The following is a 12,157-nucleotide window of genomic DNA, read 5'->3' on the forward strand; positions in this document are numbered from 1 at the left end:
GCTGCTAATTTACCAGTAACGAGCTCCCCTCGTCAGGGAAGAAGCGCCACAAAGGGAAGAGAGAGTAGCCGCACCGGGGAAGGCAGAGAGGACGCGAAGGACTCGTGGACGTTTCCCGAAAGAAAGCCACCACGAACTGCCTGCCCTATACTGAGAAACAGCGGAGTAAGCCATCATCATCATCATCATCATCATCATCATGGCTACGCCCACTGCAGGGCAAAGGCCTCTCCCGTACTTCTCCAACTACCCCGGTCAAGTGCTAATTGTGGCCGTGTTGTCCCTGCAAACTTCTCAATCTCATCCGTCCACCTAACTTTCTGCCAAACCCATGCTCCGCTTCCTTTCTCTTGGAATCCAGTTCGTAACGCTTAATGACCATCGGCTATCTTCCCTCCTCATTACATGCCCTGATCCTGCCCATTTCTTTTTCTTAATTTCAACTAAGATTTCGTTAACTCGCGTTTGTTCCCTCACCCAATCTGCTCTTTTCTTATCCCTTAACGTTACACCCATCATCCTTCTTTCCATAGCTCGTTGCGTCGTCCTCAATTTAAGTAGAACCCTTTTCGTAAGCCTCCCGGTTTCTGCCCCGTAGGTGAGTACCGGTAAGACAAAGCTGTTATACACCTTTCTAATGAGGGATAATGGCAACCTGCTGTTCATGATCTGAGAATGCCTGCCAAACGCACCCCCCCCCCCCCTAATTCCTCATTCTTCTGATTATTTCAGTCTCATGATCCGGATCCGCGGTAACTACCTGCCCTAAGTAGATGTATTCCCTTACCACTTCCAGTGCCTCGCTACCTATTGTAAATTGCTGTTCTCTTCCGAGACTGTTAAACATTACTTTAGTTTTCTGCAGATTAATTTTTAGACCCACTCTTCTGCTTTGCCTCTCCAGGTCAGTGAGCATGCATTGCAATTGGTCTCCTGAGTTACTAAGCAAGGCAATATCATCAGCGAATCGCAAGTTACTAAGGTATTCTCCATTCACTCTTGCACCCAATTCTTCCCAATCCAGGTCTCTGAATACCTCCTGCAAACGCGCTGTGAATAGCATTGGAGAGATCGTGTCTCCCTGCCTGACGCCCTTTTATATTGGGATTTTGTTCCTTTCTTTATGGAGGACTACAGTGGCTGTGGAGTCGCTATAGATACCTTTCAGTACTTTTACAAGCTGCTGTGGTTTCGACTGAATCAAACGCTTTCTCGTAATCAACGAAAGCTGTATATAAGGGTTGGTTCTATTTTACACATTTCTTTATCACCTGATTGATAGTGTGAATATGGTCTATTGTTGAGTAGCCTTTACGAAATCCGGCCTGGTCCTTTGGTTGGCAGAAGTCTAAGCGACTTTAGTCTATTAGTCCACAGAAGTCTACTTGCGATTACCATAGAAAATACTTTGTAGACAACAGACAGTAAGCCGATCGGTCCATTATTTTTCAAGTCTTTGGCGTCCCCTTTCTTATGGATTAAAATTATGCTGGCGTTCTTCCAAGATTCCGGTACGCTCGAGGTCATGAGGCATTGCGTATACGGAGCGGCGAGTTTTTCGAGAACAATCTGCCCACCATCCTTGAACAAATCTGCTGTTACCTGATTTTCCCCAGCTGCCTTCCCCCTTTGCATAGCTCCCAAGGCTTTCTTTACTTCTTTCGGTGTTACTTTGCGATGTCAATTTCCTCTAGACTATTCCCTCTTCCATTATCGTCGTAGGTGTCACTGGTACTGTATAGATCTCTACAGAACTCCTCAGACAATTGAACTATATTATAATTATTAGTAATAATATTGCCGGCTTTGTCTCTTAACGCATACATCTGATTCTTGCATATTCCTAGTTTCTTCTTCACTGCTTTTAGGCTTCCTCCGTTCTTGAGAGCACACTCAATTCTATCCATATTATACTTCCTGGTGTTAGCTATCTTACGCTTGTTGATTAACTTGGAAAGTTCTGCCATTCTATTCTAGCTGTAGGGTTAGATGCTTTCATAGGCGTTTTTTGATCATATATTTCGTCTCCTGCGATAGCTTACCGGTATCCTGTCTAACGAAGTTACCACAGACTTCTATTGCACACTCCTTAATGATGCCTAAAAAAATGTCGTTCATTGCTTCAACACTAAGGTCCTCTTCCTGAGTTAAAGCCGAATACCTGTTCTGTAGCTTGATCCGGAATTCGTCTATTTTCCCTCTTACCACTAACCCATTGATCAGCTTCTTGTGTACCAGTTTCTTCCGTTCCCTCCTCAATTCTAGGCTAATTCGAGATCTTACCATCGTATGGTCACTGCAGCGCACCTTGCCGAGCACGTCCACATTTTGTATGATGCCAGGGTAAGCGCAGTGTATGAGGTTTATTTCATTTCTAGTCTCGCCATTCGGGCTCCTCCACGTCCACTTTCGGTTATCCCGCTTGCGGAAGAAGGTATCCATTATCCGCAAATTAATAACTATCCCCTGCTCTTGCTATAACATATGATATATTCCCCCACTGACTTGTCTCCAGCCTGCTACTTGCCTACCCTGGGATTGAAGTCGCCCATCAGTATAATGTATTTTGACTTTACTCATCGCCGATTCCACGTCTTCATACAAGCTTTCGACTTTCTCGTCGTCATGACTGGATGTAGGCGCGTAGACCTGTACGGCCTTCAATTTGTACATCTTAGTAAGTTTCACAACAAGACCTGCCACCCTCTCGTTAATGTTATAGAATTCCTATAGGTTACCTGCTATATCCTTATTAATCAGGAATCCGACTCCTAGTTCTCGTCTCTCCACTAAGCCCAGGTAGCACAGGACGTGCCCACTTTTTAGCACTGTATATGCTTCATTTGTCCTCCTAACCTCACTCAGCCCTATTATACCCCATTTAATGCCCGCTAATTTCTCCAATAGCACTGCTAGACTCGCCTCACTAGATAACGTTCTAGCGTTAAACGTTGTCAGGTTCAGATTCCAATGGCGGCCTGTCCGTATCCAGAGTTGGGAGTAAAAGATCTCCTCTCGCATTCCCACGGCCGGCCAGACTATCTCTCCACCTTTACGCCCACTGGAACTTTCTGGTGGCACCGGTCCGATATTCCCTCTGGGACAATGTTGTTTGTGCTTCTTGACTGGCCTACGTCCTGGCAGGTTGTGACCTGTGTGTGAGTGGCTACCGACAGAAGGGAGGGTTTGGAAACAGGTGTTATAATGACGGTGCGGAGAAAAAACAACTTGCTCTGGGCCATGGAAACGAGGATGGAATCCAGACGCTCGTTGCTAAACACTCGACGTTTTTCTGTTTTTCGTATTAAACGATGCAAATAAGTTGTGTTGAAGTGCCAGTAAACCTGTTAGTTTCCGTTTTCCCAACTTCCCAGCTTCTGATTTGTGCCACCCGAAGTCTCCGCCACGTTACCATATGGAGCTGGGTTCGACGTAACGTAGCATCACAACAGATTTAACATTTCACTGCCGCAGTACAAATGCCAGCGCAGTTTTTTAATGACAGCCATCGGTACGTAGGATTGTATAACACGTAGTCGCTGATGACCTCATAGTCCGTCTTTTTTTTTTTTTAATCGCTTACGATCGTTCACTACTTATGTAGAAACCGTCAATTGCCACGTCGTAGGCTCGCGTCGAGCGGCCGGCGTAGAAATCGAGCCTTTGCCGCCATACAGTCGTCGTGCGACGTGGTCGTCGTCGTGCTGCTGTCGCCACAGACACAACTACTCAAGTGAAAGGAACGCTTTGGTCCACCATGTGTCACCTTGCGGAACCCCCAACAATGCTAGATAGCCAGGTGACCACAACAAAAATTCTTCACGCTACATCGATTCCCACAGAGCGTGGGAATTGCACAATTTCTTTTTTTATCGTTTTCGAGCTCCAAATTTGTCAGACGCCAACACTTTAGGGCTAACATAAATGCAACTCGCGAAGAAAAAATTTTATTACGGGGTTTTACTTGCCAAAACCATGACCTGATTATGAGGCACGCCGTAGTGGAGGACTCCTGAAATTTGGACCACCTGGGCTTCTTTAACGTGCAGCTAAACCTAAGTACACGGGTGTTTTCGCATTTCGCCTCCCCCTCCCCCCCCCCCCCCCCCCACCCCCATCGAAATGCAGCCACCGTGGCCGGGATTCGCTCCCGCCACCTCGTGCATAGGAGCAGCGCAACGCCAAACGCGTGAAGACAGGTGAGACCAGAACATTGCTATCGGCATTGCCCCATACACTGAGAGAAAACTTGTTAATTGGGAAAGTTTGCGCTCTTCATATCTGCGCCATTATTAAGTTTTTTGTTGTCGTTTTTTCAAAATACACCTTAAGGAATATCTTCATCGAGAGGCATTGCAATCACTGCAACACGTGTGTTCTCAGTTTTGAAAAGCGGCAGGTCAACTATAAGAGGGTACGAGGAAGCGAATTGCTACACGAATAAAGGGAAAATCGGACGTCCACCCGTTCGTAGCAATTGCTACAAAGGAAACCCATACGGGTTCCTCGAAAGAAAGGCCTCATAGTTGAAGAAAAATTCGTCCTGGTCCGGGACTCGAACCCGGGACCACCGCCTTTCCGGTGCAGCCGCTCTACCATCTGAGCTATAACCAGGCGGCTATGAGGCTATGAGACTATGAGACTATGAGGCTTTTCTTTCGAGGAACCCGTATGGGTTTCCTTTGTAGCAATTGCTACGAACTGGTGGATGTCTGATTTTCCCTTTATTCATTAATTCTCTCCATCTTGCGGGTTTCCGCAGAACTACTACGTCGAATTGCTACACGATGGCTAACGACAACAGTGTGAAGGGACTCGCACATAACAGCTTCGCGTGGCGTTTCTATAGCGTGCACGGCGCACGTGGTGTAACAAAAAGCCGTCGCACTTTGGTCACAATCCGCCCTGCTTGTCAGACAAGAGAGAGAGCGCCAACTTCAAGGCGCGGCCGGGCAAGGCGCCAGCGAGAGAGGGAGGCCGCGGTTCGCGATGACCTTCCGTCGCTCTTGACGTGCACCGTCGCCTGCTCGGTACGAGGGAGCCCCGAGTGCTCCAGATTAAACGCCGTTTGTGCCTCTTTTCGCGCGCGCGTGAGCGTGAATTAAGGTGTGCCGCACAGCTGCAACAATGCACAGACGAAGAGTTAAATACGATCGTACCCCTTGTTCCACGCGGAAATTACTCTTATTTTTCGTCTTCCGAATCATTAAAAGAGCATATATACTGCTGCGGGGCGGATTAAGAATTTTCGATTCCCGAGATGTCCTGTCAAGTTTGCAGAATGTGGACTCCAGGCAAGAACCCTCTACGGGAAGGTCGTTTACGAGAAATAAGATCAAGTATTTTGTGCCTATAGCATACATGAAGCACCCATTCTTCTACTTTAATATACGCCTGATGCAAACCACTGCGAAGAAAAATGACAACAGTGGACCCACTGCAAGATAACCAAAGCAAACACCTGCAGCCGTCTACCTTCCAACTCGTTTTACTAAGATAACTTACGCATATTACGCGAACTTGCAGCACAGGTTCAATCGGAAGTGTTTCAAAATATCTGCGACAAATCTTCGATATCATTAGTTTTTTTTTATGCGCTATTTTTTGGCGCGCACAGCTGTGCACAAGGCAACAGAACGAAGATACGCACATAATGATGGTGCATGCTTCTTCGTTTGCGTCTTGTTAGAACCATGGAAAGCGCAACTTCCCATCCACCTTCGAGAATCACGTGCACGCAACCTCTCACGTAGCACGCAGTGCATACGCCGCCGTCGGTATATGCGCGTCGCTATGCGGTTCGGGAAAAGTCCAGCGCGATTTGCAGTGCGTCTCAGCAACACGCGTCACGGCGCAGCGCGAGAACAGGTTGCGTCTGCAAGCAAAGACCATGAACGGGAAAAAAACAAAAAAAAATCGCGACATATACCGGTTCTGAAATGCTAACGTCGTATAATGGGATGCATATAAGCGAAAGGAAGCCGGGTTTTGTGACGTCACTGTGCGGTTGTCCTACAAAAAATGACCAACCCTTCCCCTACCGGCAAATGGAGGTAAAGCGAAGCCTCTGCTGCGTGCACTTGACCTTCGTCACGGTTAAGTAACCCACAGGTGCCGAATTGCTTCGGCATCCCGCTCCCTCAGGTCGGGATCTTCTCGTTCCTGCCGGATTCACTGGGCTCGAGCGGCTCTAACGGCTGCATCGGCGCGCCGACGGCGAGTCCTTTCACGGGCGAGTTCTCGCCGCCGCTCGTCGACCGCTGCCCGTTCCTCGGGGGAATGCACAGCGCGCGGCCGTCCCATCCGTTTTCCGAGACTGAACTGAACGGAAACGAAGCCGGCGGAGAGCGCGCGAGACCCTTTCCTGCCCTTTCTCTCCCTGGCGGAAGCGAAACGGCTCTGATTGGTTGCGCGCGTGGAGTGAGCGCGCGCCTATGCAGCTGCAATCTTCGCTAATGACTCACGCTCCGGCGCCGGCGCACCTGTAAGCTCATCAAACCGCCCTTTCCCGCAGCTGCCCTGCTCTGGGAGCAACTGGGTTTTCGCATGACCACAAGAACGCCACTTGTGAGCCAACACAAGCTTCGCTTGAAAAACGCGCCGTCGCCTCACCGTCTCTCGGGATCGCTTAGAAAACAAAACGCTGATGCGCGCACCGGGTTTCACAAAGACGGTGAACACGCAAAGAAATTCGCGTGACTTCCATCTGTCCAGGTGCACACGTTGCGGTCGGCAAGTGTTCAATACCAGCTGGTTTACGGGGTGCCGTAATAATGCGAGTCGCCTTCGCCTCCCAAGTCAAAGAACGATATCAGTGAGAAAACGCAATTTTGTACTGTACTGGGTGAGCCACATCGCTTTTTTTTTTCGCGAGCGATTCCACGAATTTCGTCGTGGGTATAGCTAACGGTGTGAAACTATTTTTGGGGTACACTTGCGTCACGGGTGCAAGTACTCTTATGCGCCAGCTTAAGTGTTTTTTTTTTTTTCAGGCAAGTGAGAAAGAGATTGGGCAGTAAGGCGTTCAGTGTCCGCCGCTAATCCCTTCGTGCGCGAAGCCCGGCAAGCGGAAGGATTAGAGACGCACGTGGATAAGCTCTCTTCTCTCGTTTCCCAGGGGCTGACTTAAAGGACCGCTAAAGAGCAAATTTGTTTAAACCGTATTAAATAAATTATCTTAAAGGATACCGAAAATCCATTCTTACTGTGAGAAGAGGCTTGGTAAGCCAGAAATGAGTCAAGAACGAAAGACGCCTCGAAGTTCCCGCATCATCTCGCTATGACGTCACGGATTTTAGCGGCGTCTGCACGAGTGTAGCTAGTTTTTTACGGTAAATATATGAAACTCACTGTATTGCAAAAGAGGCAAAAACTATATACATAGCGAGTTCAGATAACAATTACTAAGCCACAGCTGCCCAAATATGAAAAAAAGGATAATGTACTGTAACTTGAAAATCGTGACGGCAAACTGACGTACCGGCGCTGAGCTTTCGGCGCTTACTTCAGAAAATACAACGGTTCTCTTCTCTTCTAGTAATCAACCTCCTGCCGCAAAATTAGCGAAAATAAGGTTTTGTCAGAAAACTTTATCAATCTACACAGTGATTAAATGTATTGCTTTAGTACCGCTTTAAAGCGACACTGAGAACGGGAGCACTTTCCGTACCCCGTCCATTGCGCATCGTTGGCCCGCTAACGACGGTTTGAGACGCCGCTTTCGAGACCTTCCGTGTCGCTCACGGGCACACCGCGCTACCGGACGTGGATGAGGGGGACTATATTTTTTTACTTTCTAAGCAGTTTGCTTTTTTACCGCCAGGCGGTGATTTTTGAACGCGGAGACAGATTAGGCTTGAAGTTTAGCAAAGAAAAATGAGCAGTCATGATTTTTAATGATAACATTTGCGGCGAGCATACAGGAGGCCACGCTGGAGATAGTCGATAAATACAAGTACCTTGGCGTGTGGATAAATAATGGCATTGAGTATCTGACAGAGTACCAAAAATATCTAACTACTAAAGGTAACAGAAGTGCAGCGATTATGAAGAGTAGGGCACTGTGGAACTACAATAGGTACGAGGTAGAACGAGGGATATGGAAGGGGGTAATGGTTCCAGGCCTGACTTTTGCCAATGCAGTTCTATGTATTAGATCAGACACCCGGCAACAGTTGGAAATTAGGCAACGTGGTGTGGGTAGGCTCGCTCTGGGAGTACATGGCAAGACACCAAATCTTGGAGTGCAGGGGGATCTGAGATGGTCTCCTTTCGAGGGCAGAGAGGCTAGTAGCAAGATAGAATTTGAGGAGCGATTGAGAAAAATGGGGGAAATTCGGTGGGCTAGGAAGGTTTTCAGTTACTTATACACGAGGAATGCTGACACGAGGTGGAGGAAGCGAACTAGAAAATTGACAAGCAAATACTTGGGCAGTAGCGGGGGGAGAAGTAAGGAATCATCTGTCAAGAAATAGGTTAAGGAGACAGAGAGGGGTATGTGGAGTACAGAGATGCAAACCAAATCGGCATTGGAGACATACAGGACGTTTAAGCAAGAAATAGCCAAAGAAAATATTTACGATAACTCTAAGGGAAGCTCATTGTTGTTTGAAGCCAGGACAGGCGTACTGCGGACTAAAACGTACCGAGCCAGATACCAGGAGATAGATTTGGTGTGCGAGACGTGTGGAGAGGATGAGGAAACGGCTGAACACCTGATACTTGCTTGTAAACAACTTCACCCTGCAGTTGAATCTAACGGGGAACTATTCAAAGCCTTGGGTTTTAAACACAGTGAAAGTAGAATAGACTTTGAACAGGTAGAAATAACTAAACGGAGACTATCTGATTGGTGGATAATATCAAAGCAAAAGTAAAGGAGTAAATACATAGGTATGCATGCATATAGAACCATCAAAGGCTAGGTGGCGCGCGCCGCCGCCGCCCGATTCAAAGGGTTGAGCCTCAATCATCCATCCATCCATCCATCCGAAGTTTCGCGATCGCCAAAGTAGTAAGCAAAAATGAACGCCTCCGGGATCGGCGCGCGCGCTTCGAAAGATCGCAGATCTCGTGACTCCGCTGCGTCCGCGGCTGATTTTATCCACGGATCGAGCAGCAGCTATTCCGAGGATGCTGCCTCTTCGTCGGACTGACGCTGAGAGCGACGACGACGCGAACCATGCAGGAACGTCGGCGGCCGCAGCCTGGCACGCGCAACTGCAGTGCTTGCAGCTAAAATTTGGTAGTGAAATACCTGCTCAATGAAAAGTTAAGATTTTTTCGGAGATAGTGTCTATCAGACGGCAATACATTTTGGATGTCTCGTAATTTTTGTTACGCATTTTTCTTAGTAGATACAAGCGTGTCTTTACAAACTTTGTTCAATGTTATCCCACGATCTAATTGATTCCGGCAATCTATATCTTTTCTATGACATACATCTCGTTAATAAAACTTTTACGGGTGAAAAGTGCATTCATTCTGCTTTCTGGTTATTATTACATACAATATTCATTGCAGTGGTTCCTTCAGAAAATAAAAGATCTGGCGTAACCTACAAATAACACCTATTTCCCCTATGGTAGGGAAAGACTGGCCGCTCTTGCCGTATGAGAACGCTTTGCAAGCCAGAATAAGCTAGAAAAGGAAATACGGATTACGGCACTACCTCGATTACCACGACTTGGTATATTTGACGAGACCTAATCCAGGCGTCTTGGACCTTTTACCGGTGAAAAATAAACAAAAGTCACAAAAAAGGGGGTGCCCAAACACTCAATATAGTAAGTACCGAGGAACTTTTTTGCGCCGGAATAACCTAGACAGGCATACTGAAATCTGTGACGTCACAGCTGTCGCGCCGGCGCAGCGCCTCCTAGACAGCCCAAGACCGGTGCACTTCGATCCATGACGTCATGTTACCTTGCCCGACTGCCACAGAATTTAGTGGGCATATGCTCCTGAGTAAACCCAACATCACCTAGATAGCACAAGGCCTGTTTACTCCGATCCATGACGTCACGCTACCTGGCCCGAAATTTCTGTTGACAAGGCTGGCGTGATGAAAGCGGTGACGTCAAAATCACTGTTGCCTACTCGGGAGCATCCTCATTAGATTCTATGGCAGTCGGGCCAGGTATCATGACGTCATGGATCGGAGTGAAAAGGCCTTGTGCTATCTAGGTGGTGTTGGTAAACCGCGGCGATTTTGACGTCACCGCTTTCACGACGCCGGGCTTGGCAGCGAAAATTTCGGTTCAAGCAGCATGACGTCATAAAGCAGAATGCACAGGCCTGCCACCTAGGAGGCCTTCGTCAGCGCCGATGTTCCGGCGCGAAGCTCGAAATAAAGTTTGCGCCTCACTTCCTGCAGTAATTAACCCAATTCTCCTGCGATCCGAACGTAAATAGAGTTTTAGGAGAATACCAGTTTCAATTGAATTATGCAATATGTGCGACGTGAGCGTGTAAACGCTTATTGACTCGGACATTGTGGGCACACATCTTTACGAGCTGACGCAACACAGATCATTCACTTTGTCGACGGTCTGCAGAAATTGCTCAGGAAATGAGACTTCCATTTGCGTTGGCACAAGTCTCTCAAGCCGGGGGGCCGTATACGCAAGTGGATGCGGGGCCACGTTCAATACACGCATTGCTCGTTGCGGGCTACATGGCCTCCCGATCAGAGAACGGGAGTGCCAATGAAAAAATTAAGTCATCGCCGTCTGTATATATAGTGCTGATCGCTTTTTGCTTTCTTTTGATTCGAGGGGTCGGCTCGAGGTCAACTCCGACGCCGCTTACGGAAATCCATGTAAAGCGCGGAAATGCCTTTGAGACAGCAGCTGGACCAATTTTTTTGAATGAAATTTTTGTTGCATTTGAGAGAGAGAAGGTTAGTGGGGGACTCTATAGGAAGCAGAGTTTTATAGGTTTACTGAAAGTTGGGCGAGTCGGTATAGCTCTCCATTGTGAAACTGCAGCTCGCACAACAAGCTCGTAGCTGCGCACCAAAAGCAAAGTATCAAAGTCATGTAATCAGCATCCGTGAGAGCACCTATAAAGCGGATTAATTTGATTTACGAACTTACGGATCACGTAGATTTGTTACAATGCATGTTTACGTTTCTTTTTATTTATTTATTTATTTATTTATTGCCAACGTCCAACTCACAAATTATTGGCATACTTCAAAGGGGGTGTATAATACGTTATTTTGTGTCCGCTTTAGATTTGTTATAAGGAGCAGTTTGCAGAATTGTGGCATCATTATTCGCCGAGTTGTAGAGTTGTAAACTTGATGACTTCGCGTTCTGAAATTTTTACTAGAAATTCGACGGCCCTCATAACAACTCCGCTTTCTAAAGTCACGTACTTAATTTTTTTTTCTTTTAAATATTTAACAAACGTCATCCAATTCGGTGCAGTGGCTGCAGAAAAAGAACGATTTCTCCGTTCCCCTGTATTTAGAAGTGCTCTTAATTGTCTTCTGTCTCGCGGAAGGAGTTCTGCTGGAGAGCACGGTGAGGGTTCGAATCCAGTCCGGCCGCGATGGCGGCACTCCTATGACTGTTGAATGTAAAGTCACGACCGTGAAATGAGAGCACGCAAAATGTCGACAGAAGTTTCTGCGCCTACAAGCGGTAATATTGGAAACTGGCAGTGCTTTTCTTTTTCTCTCTCTCTCTCTTTCTTTTTAAGAATCGTAACGCCGGAACTGGCACGCCGGTATAGGTGGGTGAGGGGGAACCAGGAGGGAAGTGGCGCTTCCGCAGGCGTTATATCTCGCAACGGTCTCGAATAAAGCAATTTGAACCAGTAACACGAGACGAGGCGGCGCGAGCACACATTATCGGAGCGGCGGCCATCAATCGCCGGAGAAGCCACAACAAACGTGTTAAAACGCCGCGTACGCAATTATACGACACGCCCTTCACAGACTGCCAACAACCTGCCGGTATGCGTCACGTGACCAGTCTCAAACTCACGTAGGGCGTCACGTGTGCACACGCGCGATGTACACATTTCAAGCTCGATCGTCCCGACCTGTCATCGCGCTGCTGTCGCATGACATTTCATTTGCCACTTCTATTTAACAGGCTTCTACGTAGTCAGTGGTACGTGCGCGTTACTTGCGAGGAATTTACTTGCG

General features: G+C 47.5%; 1 protein-coding gene across 1 annotated transcript in view; it reads right to left on the minus strand.

The window, feature by feature from the left end:
* Window positions 1-12,157, minus strand: part of Pgm1 (phosphoglucose mutase 1) — a 49,712-nt gene that overhangs the window by 36,990 nt on the left and 565 nt on the right. The gene's annotated exons all lie outside the window — the stretch shown is intronic.

The sequence above is a fragment of the Dermacentor albipictus genome, chromosome 9 (assembly GCF_038994185.2).
Source record: "Dermacentor albipictus isolate Rhodes 1998 colony chromosome 9, USDA_Dalb.pri_finalv2, whole genome shotgun sequence".
Lineage (NCBI taxonomy): Eukaryota > Metazoa > Arthropoda > Arachnida > Ixodida > Ixodidae > Dermacentor > Dermacentor albipictus.